The sequence below is a fragment of the Bombina bombina genome, chromosome 9 (genome assembly GCF_027579735.1).
Source record: "Bombina bombina isolate aBomBom1 chromosome 9, aBomBom1.pri, whole genome shotgun sequence".
NCBI lineage: Eukaryota > Metazoa > Chordata > Amphibia > Anura > Bombinatoridae > Bombina > Bombina bombina.
This window is the reverse complement of record NC_069507.1, coordinates 43480432-43502656: the sequence shown is the minus strand read 5'-3', so window position 1 is coordinate 43502656 and position 22225 is coordinate 43480432.

Sequence of the window (22225 nt, the reverse complement as noted above, 5' to 3'; positions counted from 1 at the left end):
TAAATATAATTACTTTGAATCATAAATTTTGTGTGGTTCTGGTGTTATGTAGTGTCTCTCCAAAAAATGTGAACAAATAAACAAACAAAAACAAAACGTTGATTCTTAAAATTCTTCAAGGACAATTTTATAAAATCCTTCTATTTATTCAAAATGTGTATGCTCGGTGTATTATCACTGTACCTTTAAATAAATTGATGTGCCTCTAAATAAAATTGATACACAAATTGTGCTTCAAAATGGATAGACAAACAAATCGTTATGAATTTGAAACGTGATGAATTTAAAACGTGATGAATTTAAATGAATAAGCAAACAAATCGTGATGAAAAAAATGACTTAACTTCTAGATGAATAAACAAACAATTCGTGATAGATTTAAAAAACTTTACTAAGATTTAAAAAACTTTACTAAGATAAAAAACAGTATAAGATCGTTTCAATCGTATTTTATGGTTATACCATACATTGAATCTGTTTAGAGCATGTGGGGGTACATCTTTATCGTAAAACAATGCTAAAAGTTCGGATTTTTAATCCTTATGGTGGAAGTTCGGATTTGTAATCCTTATGGTTTTCTTAAGTTGTGGCCACAACCAATTTTAAAACAGTTAAAATCCAAATGTAGTACTGTGCTGTTGTTAATTTTGCAGTTTATTCTCCCCCTAACCGGACCTCTGATATTCCTTACCTCCGTGTTTTCTTTGTATTACCTTGGGTTCTGGGAAGAGTGCTTTTTGTAAGTAGGTCGAGTTCTCCAAGCGGCTTTGCCGCTGTTTGAATTTCCTCCGCAACTACTTCCTACCCTGATGTGCGTGTGACGTTGACGTTGTACACGGAGGACCAATCAGGCAACCGGATCGTGGGGGGAGTGTTTCTTGTACTGGAGTGAAAACCTGACATCGAGTGTGGAAAGATTGGCTCCAGTACAGTACTACATTTGGATTTTAACTGTTTTAAAATTGGTTGTGGCCACAACTTAAGAAAACCATAAGGATTACAAATCCGAACTTCCACCATAAGGATTAAAAATCCGAACTTTTAGCATTGTTTTACGATAAAGATGTACCCCCACATGCTCTAAACAGATTCAATGTATGGTATAACCATAAAATACGATTGAAACGATCTTATACTGTTTTTTATCTTAGTAAAGTTTTTTAAATCTTAGTAAAGTTTTTTAAATCTATCACGAATTGTTTGTTTATTCATCTAGAAGTTAAGTCATTTTTTTCATCACGATTTGTTTGCTTATTCATTTAAATTCATCACGTTTTAAATTCATCACGTTTCAAATTCATAACGATTTGTTTGTCTATCCATTTTGAAGCACAATTTGTGTATCAATTTTATTTAGAGGCACATCAATTTATTTAAAGGTACAGTGATAATACACCGAGCATACACATTTTGAATAAATAGAAGGATTTTATAAAATTGTCCTTGAAGAATTTTAAGAATCAACGTTTTGTTTTTGTTTGTTTATTTGTTCACATTTTTTGGAGAGACACTACATAACACCAGAACCACACAAAATTTATGATTCAAAGTAATTATATTTATTCAAAGAAATTATATTTGGTAAATCCATACACATTCTATCACAGTGTATACACACTTCAAATCATAGTTTATACTCACAGCTCTTTTAGAGCGCTCCCCACACCCATCACTACTTGCACTTTTGGAAAAATTAACCAGATATGTGATCTTTGGTTAATTTTCAGAGCGGTAATTGCTACTGCAACTCGTGGTAGCAATAACCAATCACTTGTAATGGCTGGTTATTTATCGCACGCTCGTAAACGGGCAAATTTTCCCATTTACGGGTGTGCGATAAATTAGCTCTCCACTTCTTTAACAATTCAATAGATTAGAGAATGACTATATTTAAAATATACAAAAAGAGGGTTTTTGGTTAAGCACACCACATATATATCTTAACACACATATTGTGGGAGTGCTACCAAAGTGACCAAAACAATTACAAAACAACAAAAAAAAAAGTATTGGTGCACATCCAACCACTTAAGTCCACACATTTATAGCATATTTATATATACTTATGTCTGCTAAATATACTTACATAGTTCAAATAAGATTGGGATAAAGATCTCACAGAAATTCTTATTGACTTATATTTATGCTGCAAAAAGTTTTGCCTATTAAATATGCTTTTACATTTTTAATAAAGATGGGATCTTAGTCACACAATATGATCATATTCTGCTAAGCCAGTCACCACTTACAAGGTGTCCCACAATAGCCTGGTCCTAACACTAATCAGTTTAGCTTAGCTAGGCTGAATCATTCATTTCTAATGTTCAAATACAGAATTCCCACACTGAGTGTCGGATCAGGTCTGTAAGGCCTCGTTGAATGCAGAGAGCAATACGCTCTCCGCATTTAACATTGCACTAGCAGCTCACAAGAGCTGCTGGTGCAACGCCGCCCCCTGCTGACTCACGGCCAATGGGCTGCCAGCAGGGAGCTGTCAATCAACCTGATCGTACTCGATTGGTTGATTTCCGGCGATTCCTGTCCGCCTGCTTAGAGCAGGCGGACAGGGTTATGGAGCAGCGGTCTTTAGACCACTGCTTCATAACTTGTGTTTCTGGCGAGTCTGAAGACTCGCCAGAAACACAGGCCCACAAGCTCCGTATGGAGCTTGATAAATGGGCCCCGATATCTTATTTCAATAATTAATATCTTTCCAAACCCACTCCATGGGTATTGTTATCTCCTGTCCAATCCGGGCTAACAACCCTGGTTGGAATATGGCGCTTCTAATCATCTATGCGCATGCGCAAGATTGCACAATGTCACCTAAAATGTCACTCCCTGAAAGACTGCATGGAAGATAATAGATTTTGGCATCAGTCTTTTAAAATGTGCATGCGCAATTTAAATGATTTCTTTGCGCATGCAAAGTAGGACTTAATAGTCATTTAATGATATGCATAAAGTCGCCATATGATAGGTTATTGACTTCTAACATTTAGTGCCGATATTTGGGGGCAGGATTTTGTGATGTCAAAGGAGAAAAATAAATATTATTTTTATAGCATTATGCTGCATCGTTTTCCAAAAATTATAGGTCAGTAAGTTTTACTTTGTGTTTTTTATATATTATATGTGGTTGGTTTGTGTTTGAAAACATAAAAGTTAGTAATCCGTTAACTTACTGCTGCAAGTGGAGGTATCTGTTTGAGGTTACCAGCATGATCACATCTTGACGTATAGCCATTGCAAGAAAGTGAAAACCATAAAAGACAAACCTGTATGCAACCGGAGGTGGCAGATTGGGCAACTATAATGGAATGTTCACAATCTGCACACTGATAATCCTAATTCTTGTTATTTGGAAGAGCTATAAGGCTGAAGAATTGAGATTCATTTTTCTTGTTTTTATTTCATTTATCTCTGGAAGACAAAAAGAGCAAAGGATCTCTGCAATGGATTGATGTGTACATTTTCTGTGAAGTCAAAGTTGTATTATCATTTGTTTGAATGTAGCTAAATTGAAGAAAGAAAGAAAGAAAATATATTTTATATATATATATATATAAATCTTTTTCATATTTGTAAAGCTCATTCTTTTCTGTGCAAATGATCTATGGGGATATTCCTTGTAAGACCAACTAGATATAGAACCCTTTGCCACTTTTCCTAGAACAATATTTAGCTCTGCTTCCAATGACAAGGTCCATACAGATTAAGCTGTGCGTCTTTAGGTAGCTCTACAGACTTTAATTTAGAAGAGACTTGCCTAGCATAGAGAGAAGTAGCTGTCCTTTTGGGTAATAACCAGCTGACATCAGATTTAACGTATTTACTTGCTTTGGCTGCCTAGTGCATTAATCACTGTGACTATCAATTAAATCTGTTCTGTTAGGGAGCTTGAGGATTGCAGTGGAGAAATACAGTCATACCTCAATAGTTTATTTATACCAAAGCCACACTTTTTCCAATGGATAATTTCAAATAAACAAACTATTTAAACTTCCCAGTTTATATTTTGCAGTGTTGCCTTTTGTAAAATGTAACCTCTTGTTGCTAACTTCTTCAGCAATTAATTGTATAACCTTTTCTGTATATGTGTATTGTCATTAATCTGGCATATATTCAAAAGTAGACATAGCTCTAAAGCAATGCAAGTAAATTCACAGTAATTTAAAACCATGTATTGTCATTACACTTACATATATACAAGAGCAGATTATTATTATACGCTAAAATATAAGATCCAATTAAAGGAACTTGTGAAACACAAATTTAATATCACAAATAAATAGATAATTATGCAATAGGCTGATATATCATAAACCTTTTAACTTTCTAAAATATTAACCCATTCTACTAGTATTTTCCCCTACCTTCTAAATGGATCTTTTGGTCACCTAAGGGTTAATCATTAACTTCACTAGGTCTCCAAAATCCTAACCCCAAACACTACTTTGTTCTCCAAAATCTTAAGTGAAAGTAACTTTGCTGCCCTTGGCCTTAATATGTCAATCCAACTGACCCGAATTGAGTGACATTTTAAACTTGCTGTAATGATGTGCGAAAGCAAACAGCAAATATCAACAATAAACTTGCCACAATACAGAAACTTTTAGGATGAGTATATAAAGGTGTCTTTCAAATTGCTGGCTTGGCATGTAGCTAATCTTTACCTTCTAATGAGCAAAACAAGCTCTCTAAGAATTAATGAGCATTATTTGATTACGATTCCACAACTGCTGACTATTATTTCACCAGCAGTTAATGCAAAATTGAGGTGCAATAATCTAATCTACTTTAGTGAGGTCTAGAGAGACTTTGACAGCTGTATCTGTAACTGCAGTGCTTAGAACGCAGATTCCTCTTACAGTAGCTCTCCAAGGTGCTGAAAGGATGTGCAGATACACTAATTGCATGTTGTTTTGGGAGCACTACGCTTAAATCTTTAAGGAGGTTTGAATCATGTTAGTAAGCTGTTCAACTAACTGCATGGTTAAGGCATTATGGTTTAAATAGTAAAAACATTTAGTGTCACAAAGTATGATTGCCAATGTCAAGGCTCTAACAGCACAAGATTGGCAATGAACATTGTGGCCTAGATTCTATGTGACCCACTTTAATGGAGACACAATGGGGAAAAAAAATCTAGAGAGAACATATTTCTTATAATGATTTCATTTTAACAACCTGGTCAAACTCACCAGCATAGTCACTAATTATTAGGGTCATTACTGTTGGTCATTATGTCCAGCTGCCATGATGTTTCTGTCCCAGAAGATATAATGATGGTGCCTATATTACATAAATAAAGCTTAACCGTGATCCCTCTCTGCTATAAATATATAAATTAAATACTCTTCTGTTTTAACCACCAGATCAAAATTAACCCTAATCAATGCTGTCTCTGCAACACCTACAGAATATAAGTAACCTAACTGCTACTGACCCGATTAACAAATAACCCTGACTGCAGAATTATTATTATTATTATTATTATTATTACTATTATTATAAATAATAATATTAATTAATACATTTATTTATTTGTAAAGTACCACGAAATTCCACTAATTTATTGTAAATATGTACACATAATACAGATTAAACTAAACAAAATGAATGAAAGAGATACCATCCACAGTTTGAAGGGCAACAATTCAAAACATATAGAGTATCTTGTCATGTGTTCTGTAGTATTATCAAGCAGTACAAAGCATCTCATGTTTTATTTTGCCTGTTAGGATGAAGAGGAACTTTCATAGCAGAGGTACTAGGTTTAATTACCTTGACGACTGGCCTGTCATAGTATAATTAACCCTAGCCACATTTTGGTCCCCAAAACACACACAAAAAAAAATATTGACCACCCTGTAAGGAACAGAAACCATTTTCCTAGCCAGGCTCTCATATCCACCAGTAACAGGTGGAATTCTCTTGGCAGAATATAAAAAACCCTTAAACAATGACTGAGAGGCCCAACTTACCACAAACCCTTACTGGGACATCACAAGTTAAACACAGTAACCATGGATGGATAAGAGTGCAATGAGACCAAACATAGTAGCTGAATTGTCTCTAATACTTCAATCACAGAGAAGTGCACTCACAGGAACAAACAACTTGCTCAATACCATTGTTAGACTGTTCTATGGTGATTTACCACCTGGGTGCAACTTTTTAGCCCAGTAATGCTTTCACAGAGTAGAACTTTCTTGCAGTTTATCAGTCTGATCCCGCCTATTACTGTCAGTCCAGCACCAAAATACCAGGCAATTCCTCTCTGAACAAGGAAAACAACAACCGCAGACAATCGTTTTGGCCTAAATGAGGCCCAATGGAGGCCGAAATGATCGTCTGGGTTTGCTGTGTTCCTTGTTCAGAGAGGGATTGCCTGGTATGTTGGCGCTGGACTGACTGTAATAGGCGGGATCAGACTGATATACTACAAGAAAGTTCTACTCTGTGAAAAGCATTACTGGGCAAAAAGTTGCACCCAGGTAGTAAATCGCCATAGAACAGGCTAACAATGGTATTGAGTTGTTCGTTTCTGTGAGGGCACTTCTCTCTGTATGTATCTAATACTTCAATCAGCACCTACAAAATAAAAATAAAAAAATAAATAAGTACCAAAAGGTAACTGTAAATTAATAATTCTAAATAGCAAAGGGAAATATACCTTGATAAGAGTTTGTTCACTCTATGTAAATAGTAAAGTGGTTTAAAATTGCATTTAGCATCTGAATCATGACATTTTAATTTTGACTAGACTGTCCCTTTAATTTATTACAAAAGTAAATCAAACTATAAAAAGATAATATTCATGCCTTTTATTAATAAGTATATACAAGTTTCATGTTTAGATGTCGACTTTATTGCCAGCAATAAATATAAATATAATTCTGTAGAATATTTATGGCTGGCAAAAAAGCAGAAGGTCTAATCACGTAACATGTTAAACGATACCAAAACTCTACTATTTATTTTATTACTTTGTGATACAACTTTGAACTGTTGATTTGCTCACAAGTCCCCTGCTAGCGCAAGAGCATTGCACAAGAAAGGGTAATATCAAATTCCCACCTAATAAATTGTATGTCTTGCTTGAGGCTGTGACACTAAGCTCCCATTAGTGTTGAAGGATTAAGATGGATATCTGGGTGAAGGTTAAGACTTTCTGGCTTTCTTAAATGTCAAAGTGGACGATATAGGAAAGCCCTTGTCCCTTATGGCTTTGTGATGACGATTTCTGCTAACAATTGGAATCACTGTACTATCTGTAAATAGTCTATGAAAACATAATGAAAAATTGTTCATTTTCTGAAAATAACAATATACCAGGATCTGTTCTAATCTACTCCATTGAAGTCCTTTCTCTCAATGGAATTATTTTACAGTTATATGTGACAAGCTTATTGTATGAACTGAGCACATGTTCCTAAACATATTGGTTAAGGTATGAGAATACAAATTCTGTTTGACTCTTTCAATTCAGGGTGGAACCTGATCCATGGCTTTATGAATTCATTTATTTCCTAAGGACATGTCTAATCTATTATTTTCCTGATATCTAAATAATTCTGAGTAAATCTTTTATCACACAGATGCCTGTTATAATACCCCATGCACACACCTAAGATCAAACATGATCCTGCACACTGTTTTTGGGTTTAACAGTAACACTTTGTTTTGCATATCTATGTAATCATGTCCAGGATTCACAAACATTTTAAATGTTGATTTTCAGAAACTTTAAAATAAACTTATAGGAGTCAATGTTAACATTTTAAAGTATTCTGTAGGACCTTAACAAAAGTTAGAAACTAATACTGAGAACAACTTAGCTTCCTTTTATATATCTTAAAAGTGTGTGATTTATTTATTTTAAATAACATGTTGCTGCGCTTTATTTTTTATTTTTTATTACTATTATTGTTGTGCATGTATAGCCGTATGTCACAACTCACCAATATCTGCAGGTGAAGTCACCTTGCCAACCAGTGAGCAATTTGCTGCTTATTAGGAGTTGTTTAAAAACATATTTACCGGAAAGTTTTCATTTCCAATTTATATAGGGTTCATAGAACTCTGTACATGAGAGGAAAATTAAAAAAAAAAAAGAGAGAAAGGAAGAAGAAATGGTGTGAAAAAGAGAGATGACACTAAAACTGTCAGGGTCCTGCTGGATATTCTAATTGATGTTGTGTGAGTTCTATGGTACTGAGTTTTACAGTCTCACTATCCCCTTGCTGACATCTATCATAGTAATCTGCAAACACATAGGTAGTGCCTAAATTCAATTATGTTCCTACAACCCAGAGTACAATAAACACATAAACATTTAAAACAGTTTTTTATTATAAATAAAAGGACATCTTATTTTTAAATACACTGACAATGTATTTGACTCATGTCTTTGCAAAAATTTCCCATGTGGATATAAATACATGACTGTCTTGTAACATTTCTTAGCTGCTGCCATATGTAAGCTTCTTACTCAAATCTTGCTGACATTTACATTGTGTTGCCTTTTGGTATATATTGAAACAAAACTGCTATTGTAACTTTATGTTTTGGTTTCTGACCAGACATTTATTTATTGACACATTTTCATTTCTCATAGCAAATATGCATTAAAATGTCCTCATATAGGGCCAGATTACAAGTGGAGCGATACTCTTTGCATGTGAGCGATATTGTGATTTTGCGTTTATTTGCACGCAAGTTAAATTGTGCTTGTCTTACACGTCCTCAGAGATCTGGTTAACTGTTTTGTGAAAACAAAAAAACTGTCACAAAATACATCAAAAATACACTACAAAGTACAATTACACTCATAATAACACCATCTAATAAAATTATTTAAAAAAAATATTGCACAAAAAATTTAGAGCATTGGAGCCATTTGCAGTTAAGAAGAGGAAAACGCGAAAAAACATAATTATGCAATATTCATATTTAATAAAGTGTTAAACTGGGTATTTACTGTAGATATTTCACATTCCAATGTTCTGCACACAGCAGAATATGATATATATATTTCTAAATAGATATTCATATATATATATATTCTTGATATTCATGCACTCACTGCCTTTATTTAGTATTCAAAACCCGGGTGTCTCCTCCAAGCAGTGCAAATACAATGATCCAAATATGAGGGCACTCACAGGATTTAATTCATCAAAGTTTATTCAACACTTAGTTCATAATCCAAAATTTTTCATCTGATAAATGTCGATGTTTCGGTTTACAGTTGAAGCCTTTTTCAAGACAATCTTTTTTGGTTAGAAGTAAATGCTCAGCGTGTATAACGCCATTGTATAGATTCAGCTACACAATGGCATTATACACGCTGAGCGTTTACTTCTAACCAAAAAAGATTGTCTTGAAAAAGGCTTGAACTATAAGCCAAAACGTCGACATTTATCAGATGAAAACTGTTGGATTATGAACTAAGTGTTGAATAAACTGTGATGAATTAAATCATGTGAGTGCCCTCATATTTGGATCCTTTTATATAAATATATTAAAAAAATATTTAGTTGATAGAGAAAAAGCGTTGGTATTAATCTCAGCAAAATACTTTCTTTTAATACTACCATTGAAGGAATGGTGCAGACGGGCCAGACTGGGAATAAAAGCAGCCCTGGATAAATATGAAGACCAGCCCTATATTTCTCAAAAGATATTACTGGGACACTCCTACCCAAATATTTTTTTCAGAATTAAATTATATTACGTGCAGACTCTTATAAAAATATTTTTACATTTTTGAAAAAAAGATAGGAGAGGGTACTTTACCCCTCTTCCAAAAAGAAAGGTAATATAGCACTCTTTTTACTTACTATAAAATATAATTTATTGCTTGTAAAAGCATGAAAGGTGCGTTCAAAACTATGTGAGATTTTCTATTGTGACAAACAATAATCAGCCCCTTTAAGTTACAAACTATATAACATGTTGTAAATATATATAATTCCTTATAACTAATAGATTGCCCATCTTGCACTAGTAGTACTGTTTAAATCCTGTAACCATAGAATAAATATAGCCCTATTTCATAGTTCATAATCTCCAGAATTACCCAACAGCAATGCTATATTCGGCTGCTACTCACTTAGCAGCTCTTAAGGTCAGTTGTTTCGGTAGATTCTTAGTACCAACAGTTAAATTACCTGTAGGAGTTAAAATACCTCTAGCTTGCTGGAGAAGCGTGATAATCCAGACAATCCTTTTTAGAGCCCAGGGCCACACTAATAGAAAGCTTAGCATGGTGTATCCCAGAGCCTGTGATAAAGGAGAAGGTCCTTTAGCACAGGCCCTGGGATCAACCATGCTAAGCTTCCTATTAGCACAGCGCTAATCCCAACCGTTCTTCTTAGAGCCCCAGGCTGCACTAATAGGATGCGTAGAGTGGGCTCCCAGGCCCTATGTTAAAGTAGAAGGTCTTTTAGCACAGGCCCTGGGATCCACCACGCTAAGTCTCCTATTAGCACGCCGCTAATCCCAACCATTCTTCTTAGAGCCCCAGGCTAATAGGAGATGTAGTGGGGGCTCCTAGGGCCTACGTTAAAGTAAAAGGTCTTTTAGCACAGGCCCTGGGATCCACCACGCTAAGCCTCCTATTAAACTTTTTCACCTGTAGCAAAAGAACATTTACATCCGTTTAATGAAAACAAATGTAAATGTTCCACGAATATTCAGTATTTGTTTCATTTATAACCAAAAGAATATTGAATAGTGCAGCAGATGAATGTTCAGGAAATCTAATATCCCCAAATATCTGTTCCGAAAGATTCAAACGAACCAAATTTTTTAATTCTGCACATGTCTAAGAAATATTAAATTAGATCCAAGAGGATTTTGGAAAATTCACCCAATGGGGCCGAATTATCAAAAATCTTGCGGACCTGATCCGACAGTGCGGATCAGGTCCGCAAGACCTCGCTGAATGCGGAGAGCAATATGCTCTCCATATTCAGCATTGCACCAGCAACTCACAAGAGCTGCTGGTGCAACGCCGCCCCCTGCTGACTTGCGGCCAATCGGCCGCCAGCAGGGAGGTGTCAATCAACCCGATTGTATTCGATCGGGTTGAATTGCGGCAAATCCTGTCCGCCTTATCAGAGCAGGCGGACAGGGTTATGGAGCAGCGGTCTTTAGACTCGCTAGAAACACGGCCCTTCAAGCTCCACTTGGAGCTTGATAAATGGGCCTCATAGGATGTGTCACAATGGCAATTACAATCTATAGAATAAACATTGACCACAAAATCTACACATCAAGTTCAAAGACTATAGAAATTCTCAAAACTTAAAGATTGACAGATACAAAACACGAGCTAATCATCTGTGCATATTCGAACCAGAAAAACAAAATGGTGCAGCACATGCCAACAACAGAAACTGCCCTTTTCGAAGACGATAGATTTGTACAAAACAAAATTATACTATTTCATAATCATCAATATTTAAATGTAAAAACATGAATACAACATATCTCTAATTTATCATTAGTTGCAATATAGATATTAATACCAACGAATGACATGAAAACGTAATTTTAATTAAAAAAACAAATGCTACTTTATCCAAATGTAAAACACACACACAGGCTTTTCAGTTGAGAATTATATTGCAATAATAAGTAACCCCTATTCAGTAAAAGGATGAAGTCAGATATTATACTACTGCAATGACTTGTAATAAGGTCCTAGAGATCTATTATATACAGAGGAACCTACTTCAAGATTTACTTGGACCCCTAAATCAAGTTAGAAAAAAACTCTCTCTCTCTCTCTCTCGCAAATAATTTTACATGTGCAAATTGTGGGCAAGTGGCCAAAATGTGTGAGCACTTGAAAGCATAACAAACACAGGTACACAAACTTGCACATAGATATTCCCACACTCTCCCTCACAATCTCTTACACTCACACCCTCTCTCTTACACTCTTAAACACACACAGCCACTCTCCCTCTCACACACACACAGCCATTCTCCCTTACTCATACACAGCCACTCTCCCTCACTCACACACATCTACTCTCCCTCACAGACACACACACACAGCCACTCTCCCACACAGTCACTCTCCCACACAGTCACTCTCCCTTACACACAAACAACCACTCTCCCACACACACACACACACACACATCCAATCTCCTTCACACACACACAGCCACTCTCCCTCACACACAGCCACTTTCCCACACACGCAAACACACACAGCCATTCTCCCACACACAGCCACTCCCCCCACATACACAGCCACTCTCCCACACACACACACACACAGCCACTCTCCCTCTCACACACACACAGCCATTCTCCCTCACTCATACACAGCCACTCTCCCTCACTCACACACATCTACTCTCCCTCACAGACACACACATACAGCCACTCTTCCACACAGTCACTCTCCCTCACTCACACACATCTACTCTCCCTCACAGACACAGACTCACAGCCACTCTCCCACACAGTCACTCTCCCTTACACACAAACAACCACTCTCCCACACACACACACATCCAATCTCCTTCACACACACACAGCCACTCTCCCTCACACACAGCCACTTACCCACACACCCACAGCCATATGTATGTATGTATGTATGTATGTATATATTGCTTACTTAAAGGGAATTGTTATATTAATATACTTTCTAACCTCTAAACCTCTAAATCTCAGCATGTTTCTAAGCCCCTGCAGGCTGCCTCTTATATCAGTGTTTTTTTATTAGCATTTCACTGCCAGACAGTGCTAGTTCATGTGGCCATATAGATATCATGGTGCTCACTCCCGTGGAGTTATGCAGAAACCAGCACTTATTGGCTAAAATGAAAGTTTGTAAAAAAGCATTTAGATAAGGGTCAGTCTCAGTGCATCTAAACAGAGGCTTAGATACAAGGTAATCATAGAGGTAAAAAGTATAGTGCTGCAGAATCTGTTGGCACTCTACACATACCTGATAATAATAATGATGTAATAAAACAGTGTTAATTATGCAAAACTGGGAAATAGGTAATAAAGGAATTATCTATCTTTTTAAACAAAAAAAACCATGTAGGCTGTTACTTTATTTTGGCAGCATGGGGGGAACCTACATGATGCTAGGTGGCTGTTTTATTATTTTTTATTTTTTATTCCCTGCTATACAAATACCTCATGAGATTGTGAGGTCATTGCATGTGAGTGCACTATACAAATACCTCATGAGATTGTGAAGTCATTGCATGTGAGTGCACTATACAAATACCTCATGAGATTGTGAGGTCATAGCATGTGAGTGCACTATACAAATACCTCATGAGATTGTGAGGTCATAGCATGTGAGTGCTCTATACAAATACCTCATGAGATTGTGAGGTCATTGCATGTGAGAGCACTATACAAATACCTCAGGAGATTGTGAGGTCATTGCATGTGAGCGCTCTATACAAATACCTCATGAGATTGTGAGGTCATAGCATGTGAGTGCACTATACAAATACCTCATGAGATTGTGAGTTCATTGCATGTGAGTGCAATATACAAATACCTCATGAGATTGTGAGGTCATTGCATGTGAGTGCACTATACAAATACCTCATGAGATTGTGAGGTCATTGCATGTGAGCGCACTATACAAATACCTCATGAGATTGTGAGGTCATTGCATGTGAGAGCACTATACAAATACCTCATGAGAGTGTTAGGTCATTGCATGTGAGCGCACTATACAAACACCTCATGAGATTGTGAGGTCATTGCATGTGAGAGCACTATACAAATACCTCATGAGATTGTGAGGTCATTGCATGTGAGTGCACTATACAAATACCTCATGAGATTGTGAGGTCATTGCATGTGAGCGCATTATACAAACACCTTATGAGATTGTGAGGTCATTGCATGTGAGTGCACTATACAAATACCTCATGAGATTGTGAGGTCATTGCATGTGAGCATGTGAGCGCACTATACAAACACCTCATGAGATTGTGAGGTCATTGCCTGTCAGCGCACAATACAAATACCTCATGAGAGTGCTAGGTCATTGCATGTGAGCGCACTACACAAACACCTCATGAGATTGTGAGGCCATTGCCTGTTAGCGCACTATACAAATAACTCATGAGATTGTCAGGTCATTGCATGTGAGCGCACTATACAAATACCTCATGAGATTGTGAGGTCATTGCATGTGAGCACACTATACAAATACCTCATGAGATTGTGAGGTCATTGCATGTGAGCGCTCTATACAAATACCTCATGAGATTGTGAGGTCATTGCATGTGAGTGCACTATACAAATACCTCATGAGATTGTGAAGTCATTGCATGTGAGCGCACTATACAAATACCTCATGAGATTGTGAGGTCATTGCATGTGAGCGCACTATAGAAATAACTCATGAGATTGTGAGGTCATTGCATGTGAGCGCACTATACAAATACCTCATGAGATTGTGAGGTCTTAGCATGTGAGCGGACTGTACAAATACCTCATGAGAGTGTGAGGTCATTGTATGTGAGAGCACTATACAAATACCTCATGAGATTGTGAGGTCATTGCCTGTGAGTGCACTATACAAATACCTCATGAGATTGTGAGGTCATAGCATGTGAGGCCACTATACAAATACCTCATGAGATTGTGAGGTCATTGTATGTGAGTACACTATACAAATACCTCATGAGATTGTGAGGTCATTGCATGTGAGCGCACTATTCAAACACCTCATGAGATTGTGAGGTCATTGCATGTGAGTGCACTATACAAATACCTCATGAGATTGTGAGGTCATTGCATGTGAGCGCACTATACAAACACCTCATGAGATTGTGAGGTCATTGCCTGTGAGCGCACAATACAAATACCTCATGAGAGTGTGAGGTCATTGCATGTGAGCGTACTATACAAATACCTCATGAGAGTGTGAGGTCAATGCATGTGAGAGCACTATACAAATACCTCATGAGATTGTGAGGTCATTGCATGTGAGTGCACTATACAAACACCTCATGAGATTGTGAGGTCATTGCCTGTGAGCGCACAATACAAATACCTCATGAGATTGTGAGGTCATTGCATGTGAGCGCTCTATACAAATACCTCATGAGATTGTGAGGTCATTGCATGTGAGCGCTCTATACAAACACCTCATGAGAGTGTTAGGTCATTGCATGTGAGCGCTCTATACAAACACCTCATGAGATTGTGAGGTCATTGCATGTGAGAGCACTATACAAATACCTCATGAGATTGTGAGGTCATTGCATGTGAGTGCACTATACAAATACCTCATGAGATTGTGAGGTCATTGCATGTGAGCGCATTATACAAACACCTTATGAGATTGTGAGGTCATTGCATGTGAGTGCACTATACAAATACCTCATGAGATTGTGAGGTCATTGCATGTGAGCATGTGAGCGCACTATACAAACACCTCATGAGATTGTGAGGTCATTGCCTGTCAGCGCACAATACAAATACCTCATGAGAGTGCTAGGTCATTGCATGTGAGCGCACTACACAAACACCTCATGAGATTGTGAGGTCATTGCCTGTTAGCGCACTATACAAATAACTCATGAGATTGTGAGGTCATTGCATGTGAGCGCACTATACAAATACCTCATGAGATTGTGAGGTCATTGCATGTGAGCACACTATACAAATACCTCATGAGATTGTGAGGTCATTGCATGTGAGCGCTCTATACAAATACCTCATGAGATGGTGAGGTCATTGCATGTGAGTGCACTATACAAATACCTCATGAGATTGTGAAGTCATTGCATGTGAGCGCACTATACAAATACCTCATGAGATTGTGAGGTCATTGCATGTGAGCGCACTATAGAAATAACTCATGAGATTGTGAGGTCATTGCATGTGAGCGCACTATACAAATACCTCATGAGATTGTGAGGTCTTAGCATGTGAGCGGACTGTACAAATACCTCATGAGAGTGTGAGGTCATTGTATGTGAGAGCACTATACAAATACCTCATGAGATTGTGAGGTCATTGCCTGTGAGTGCACTATACAAATACCTCATGAGATTGTGAGGTCATAGCATGTGAGGCCACTATACAAATACCTCATGAGATTGTGAGGTCATTGTATGTGAGCGCACTATACAAATACCTCATGAGATTGTGAGGTCATTGCATGTGAGTACACTATACAAATACCTCATGAGATTGTGAGGTCATTGCATGTGAGCGCACTATTCAAACACCTCATGAGATTGTGAGGTCATTGCATGTGAGTGCACTATACAAATACCTCATGAGATTGTGAGGTCATTGCATGTGAGCGCACTATACAAACACCTCATGAGATTGTGAGGTCAATGCATGTGAGAGCACTATACAAATACCTCATGAGATTGTGAGGTCATTGCATGTGAGTGCACTATACAAACACCTCATGAGATTGTGAGGTCATTGCCTGTGAGCGCACAATACAAATACCTCATGAGATTGTGAGGTCATTGCATGTGAGCGCTCTATACAAATACCTCATGAGATTGTGAGGTCATTGCATGTGAGTGCACTATACAAATACCTCATGAGATTGTGAGGTCATAGCATGTGAGTGCTCTATACAAATACCTCATGAGATTGTGAGGTCATTGCATGTGAGAGCACTATACAAATACCTCAGGAGATTGTGAGGTCATTGCATGTGAGCGCTCTATACAAATACCTCATGAGATTGTGAGGTCATAGCATGTGAGTGCACTATACAAATACCTCATGAGATTGTGAGTTCATTGCATGTGAGTGCAATATACAAATACCTCATGAGATTGTGAGGTCATTGCATGTGAGTGCACTATACAAATACCTCATGAGATTGTGAGGTCATTGCATGTGAGCGCACTATACAAATACCTCATGAGATTGTGAGGTCATTGCATGTGAGAGCACTATACAAATACCTCATGAGAGTGTTAGGTCATTGCATGTGAGCGCACTATACAAACACCTCATGAGATTGTGAGGTCATTGCATGTGAGAGCACTATACAAATACCTCATGAGATTGTGAGGTCATTGCATGTGAGTGCACTATACAAATACCTCATGAGATTGTGAGGTCATTGCATGTGAGCGCATTATACAAACACCTTATGAGATTGTGAGGTCATTGCATGTGAGTGCACTATACAAATACCTCATGAGATTGTGAGGTCATTGCATGTGAGCATGTGAGCGCACTATACAAACACCTCATGAGATTGTGAGGTCATTGCCTGTCAGCGCACAATACAAATACCTCATGAGAGTGCTAGGTCATTGCATGTGAGCGCACTACACAAACACCTCATGAGATTGTGAGGCCATTGCCTGTTAGCGCACTATACAAATAACTCATGAGATTGTGAGGTCATTGCATGTGAGCGCACTATACAAATACCTCATGAGATTGTGAGGTCATTGCATGTGAGCACACTATACAAATACCTCATGAGATTGTGAGGTCATTGCATGTGAGCGCTCTATACAAATACCTCATGAGATTGTGAGGTCATTGCATGTGAGTGCACTATACAAATACCTCATGAGATTGTGAAGTCATTGCATGTGAGCGCACTATACAAACACCTCATGAGATTGTGAGGTCATTGCATGTGAGCGCACTATAGAAATAACTCATGAGATTGTGAGGTCATTGCATGTTAGCGCACTATACAAATACCTCATGAGATTGTGAGGTCTTAGCATGTGAGCGGACTGTACAAATACCTCATGAGAGTGTGAGGTCATTGTATGTGAGAGCACTATACAAATACCTCATGAGATTGTGAGGTCATTGCATGTGAGCGCACTATACAAACACCTCATGAGATTGTGAGGTCATTGCCTGTGAGCGCACAATACAAATACCTCATGAGAGTGTGAGGTCATTGCATGTGAGCGTACTATACAAATACCTCATGAGAGTGTGAGGTCAATGCATGTGAGAGCACTATACAAATACCTCATGAGATTGTGAGGTCATTGCATGTGAGTGCACTATACAAACACCTCATGAGATTGTGAGGTCATTGCCTGTGAGCGCACAATACAAATACCTCATGAGAGTGTGAGGTCATTGCATGTGAGCGTACTATACAAATACCTCATGAGAGTGTGAGGTCAATGCATGTGAGAGCACTATACAAATACCTCATGAGATTGTGAGGTCATTGCATGTGAGTGCACTATACAAACACCTCATGAGATTGTGAGGTCATTGCCTGTGAGCGCACAATACAAATACCTCATGAGATTGTGAGGTCATTGCATGTGAGCGCTCTATACAAATACCTCATGAGATTGTGAGGTCATTGCATGTGAGCGCTCTATACAAACACCTCATGAGAGTGTTAGGTCATTGCATGTGAGCGCTCTATACAAACACCTCATGAGATTGTGAGGTCATTGCATGTGAGAGCACTATACAAATACCTCATGAGATTGTGAGGTCATTGCATGTGAGTGCACTATACAAATACCTCATGAGATTGTGAGGTCATTGCATGTGAGCGCATTATACAAACACCTTATGAGATTGTGAGGTCATTGCATGTGAGTGCACTATACAAATACCTCATGAGATTGTGAGGTCATTGCATGTGAGCATGTGAGCGTACTATACAAACACCTCATGAGATTGTGAGGTCATTGCCTGTCAGCGCACAATACAAATACCTCATGAGAGTGCTAGGTCATTGCATGTGAGCGCACTACACAAACACCTCATGAGATTGTGAGGTCATTGCCTGTTAGCGCACTATACAAATAACTCATGAGATTGTGAGGTCATTGCATGTGAGCGCACTATACAAATACCTCATGAGATTGTGAGGTCATTGCATGTGAGCACACTATACAAATACCTCATGAGATTGTGAGGTCATTGCATGTGAGCGCTCTATACAAATACCTCATGAGATTGTGAGGTCATTGCATGTGAGTGCACTATACAAATACCTCATGAGATTGTGAAGTCATTGCATGTGAGCGCACTATACAAATACCTCATGAGATTGTGAGGTCATTGCATGTGAGCGCACTATAGAAATAACTCATGAGATTGTGAGGTCATTGCATGTGAGCGCACTATACAAATACCTCATGAGATTGTGAGGTCTTAGCATGTGAGCGGACTGTACAAATACCTCATGAGAGTGTGAGGTCATTGTATGTGAGAGCACTATACAAATACCTCATGAGATTGTGAGGTCATTGCCTGTGAGTGCACTATACAAATACCTCATGAGATTGTGAGGTCATAGCATGTGAGGCCACTATACAAATACCTCATGAGATTGTGAGGTCATTGTATGTGAGCGCACTATACAAATACCTCATGAGATTGTGAGGTCATTGCATGTGAGTACACTATACAAATACCTCATGAGATTGTGAGGTCATTGCATGTGAGCGCACTATTCAAACACCTCATGAGATTGTGAGGTCATTGCATGTGAGTGCACTATACAAATACCTCATGAGATTGTGAGGTCATTGCATGTGAGCGCACTATACAAACACCTCATGAGATTGTGAGGTCAATGCATGTGAGAGCACTATACAAATACCTCATGAGATTGTGAGGTCATTGCATGTGAGTGCACTATACAAACACCTCATGAGATTGTGAGGTCATTGCCTGTGAGCGCACAATACAAATACCTCATGAGATTGTGAGGTCATTGCATGTGAGCGCTCTATACAAATACCTCATGAGATTGTGAGGTCATTGCATGTGAGCGCTCTATACAAACACCTCATGAGAGTGTTAGGTCATTGCATGTGAGCGCTCTATACAAACACCTCATGAGAGTGTGAGGTCATTGCATGTGAGCGCACTATACAATTACCTCATGAGAGTGTGAGGTCATTGCATGTGAGCGCTTTATACAAATACCTCATGAGATTGTGAGGTCATTGCATGTGAGCGCACTATACAAACACCTCATGAGAGTGTTAGGTCATAGCATGTGAGCGCTCTATAGAAACACCTCATGAGAGTGTGAGGTCATTGCATGTGAGCGCTCTATACAAATACCTCATGAGATTGTGAGGTCATTGCATGTGAGCGCACTATGAAAACACTGCATGAGATTGTGAGGTCATTGCATGTGAGCGCACTATACAAATACCTCATGAGATTGTGAGGTCATTGCATGTGAGCGCACTATACAAACACTGCATGAGATTGTGAGGTCATTGCATGTGAGCGCACTATACAATTACCTCATGAGAGTGTGAGGTCATTGCATGTGAGTGCTCTATACAAACACCTCATGAGTGTGTGAGGTCATTGCATGTGAGCGCTCTATACAAACACCTCATGAGAGTGTGAGGTCATTGCATGTGAGCGCTCTATACAAATACCTCATGAGATTGTGAGGTCATTGCATGTGAGCGCACTATACAAACACCTCATGAGATTGTGAGGTCATTGCCTGTGAGCGCACAATACAAATACCTCATGAGAGTGTGAGGTCATTGCATGTGAGCGTACTATACAAATACCTCATGAGAGTGTGAGGTCAATGCATGTGAGAGCACTATACAAATACCTCATGAGATTGTGAGGTCATTGCATGTGAGTGCACTATACAAACACCTCATGAGATTGTGAGGTCATTGCCTGTGAGCGCACAATACAAATACCTCATGAGATTGTGAGGTCATTGCATGTGAGCGCTCTATACAAATACCTCATGAGATTGTGAGGTCATTGCATGTGAGCGCTCTATACAAACACCTCATGAGAGTGTTAGGTCATTGCATGTGAGCGCTCTATACAAACACCTCATGAGATTGTGAGGTCATTGCATGTGAGAGCACTATACAAATACCTCATGAGATTGTGAGGTCATTGCATGTGAGTGCACTATACAAATACCTCATGAGATTGTGAGGTCATTGCATGTGAGCGCATTATACAAACACCTTATGAGATTGTGAGGTCATTGCATGTGAGTGCACTATACAAATACCTCATGAGATTGTGAGGTCATTGCATGTGAGCATGTGAGCGCACTATACAAACACCTCATGAGATTGTGAGGTCATTGCCTGTCAGCGCACAATACAAATACCTCATGAGAGTGCTAGGTCATTGCATGTGAGCGCACTACACAAACACCTCATGAGATTGTGAGGTCATTGCCTGTTAGCGCACTATACAAATAACTCATGAGATTGTGAGGTCATTGCATGTGAGCGCACTATACAAATACCTCATGAGATTGTGAGGTCATTGCATGTGAGCACACTATACAAATACCTCATGAGATTGTGAGGTCATTGCATGTGAGCGCTCTATACAAATACCTCATGAGATTGTGAGGTCATTGCATGTGAGTGCACTATACAAATACCTCATGAGATTGTGAGGTCATTGCATGTGAGCGCACTATACAAATACCTCATGAGATTGTGAGGTCATTGCATGTGAGCGCACTATAGAAATAACTCATGAGATTGTGAGGTCATTGCATGTGAGCGCACTATACAAATACCTCATGAGATTGTGAGGTCTTAGCATGTGAGCGGACTGTACAAATACCTCATGAGAGTGTGAGGTCATTGTATGTGAGAGCACTATACAAATACCTCATGAGATTGTGAGGTCATTGCCTGTGAGTGCACTATACAAATACCTCATGAGATTGTGAGGTCATAGCATGTGAGGCCACTATACAAATACCTCATGAGATTGTGAGGTCATTGTATGTGAGCGCACTATACAAATACCTCATGAGATTGTGAGGTCATTGCATGTGAGTACACTATACAAATACCTCATGAGATTGTGAGGTCATTGCATGTGAGCGCACTATACAAACACCTCATGAGATTGTGAGGTCATTGCATGTGAGTGCACTATACAAATACCTCATGAGATTGTGAGGTCATTGCATGTGAGCGCACTATACAAACACCTCATGAGATTGTGAGGTCATTGCATGTGAGAGCACTATACAAATACCTCATGAGATTGTGAGGTCATTGCATGTGAGTGCACTATACAAACACCTCATGAGATTGTGAGGTCATTGCCTGTGAGCGCACAATACAAATACCTCATGAGATTGTGAGGTCATTGCATGTGAGCGCTCTATACAAATACCTCATGAGATTGTGAGGTCATTGCATGTGAGCGCTCTATACAAACACCTCATGAGAGTGTTAGGTCATTGCATGTG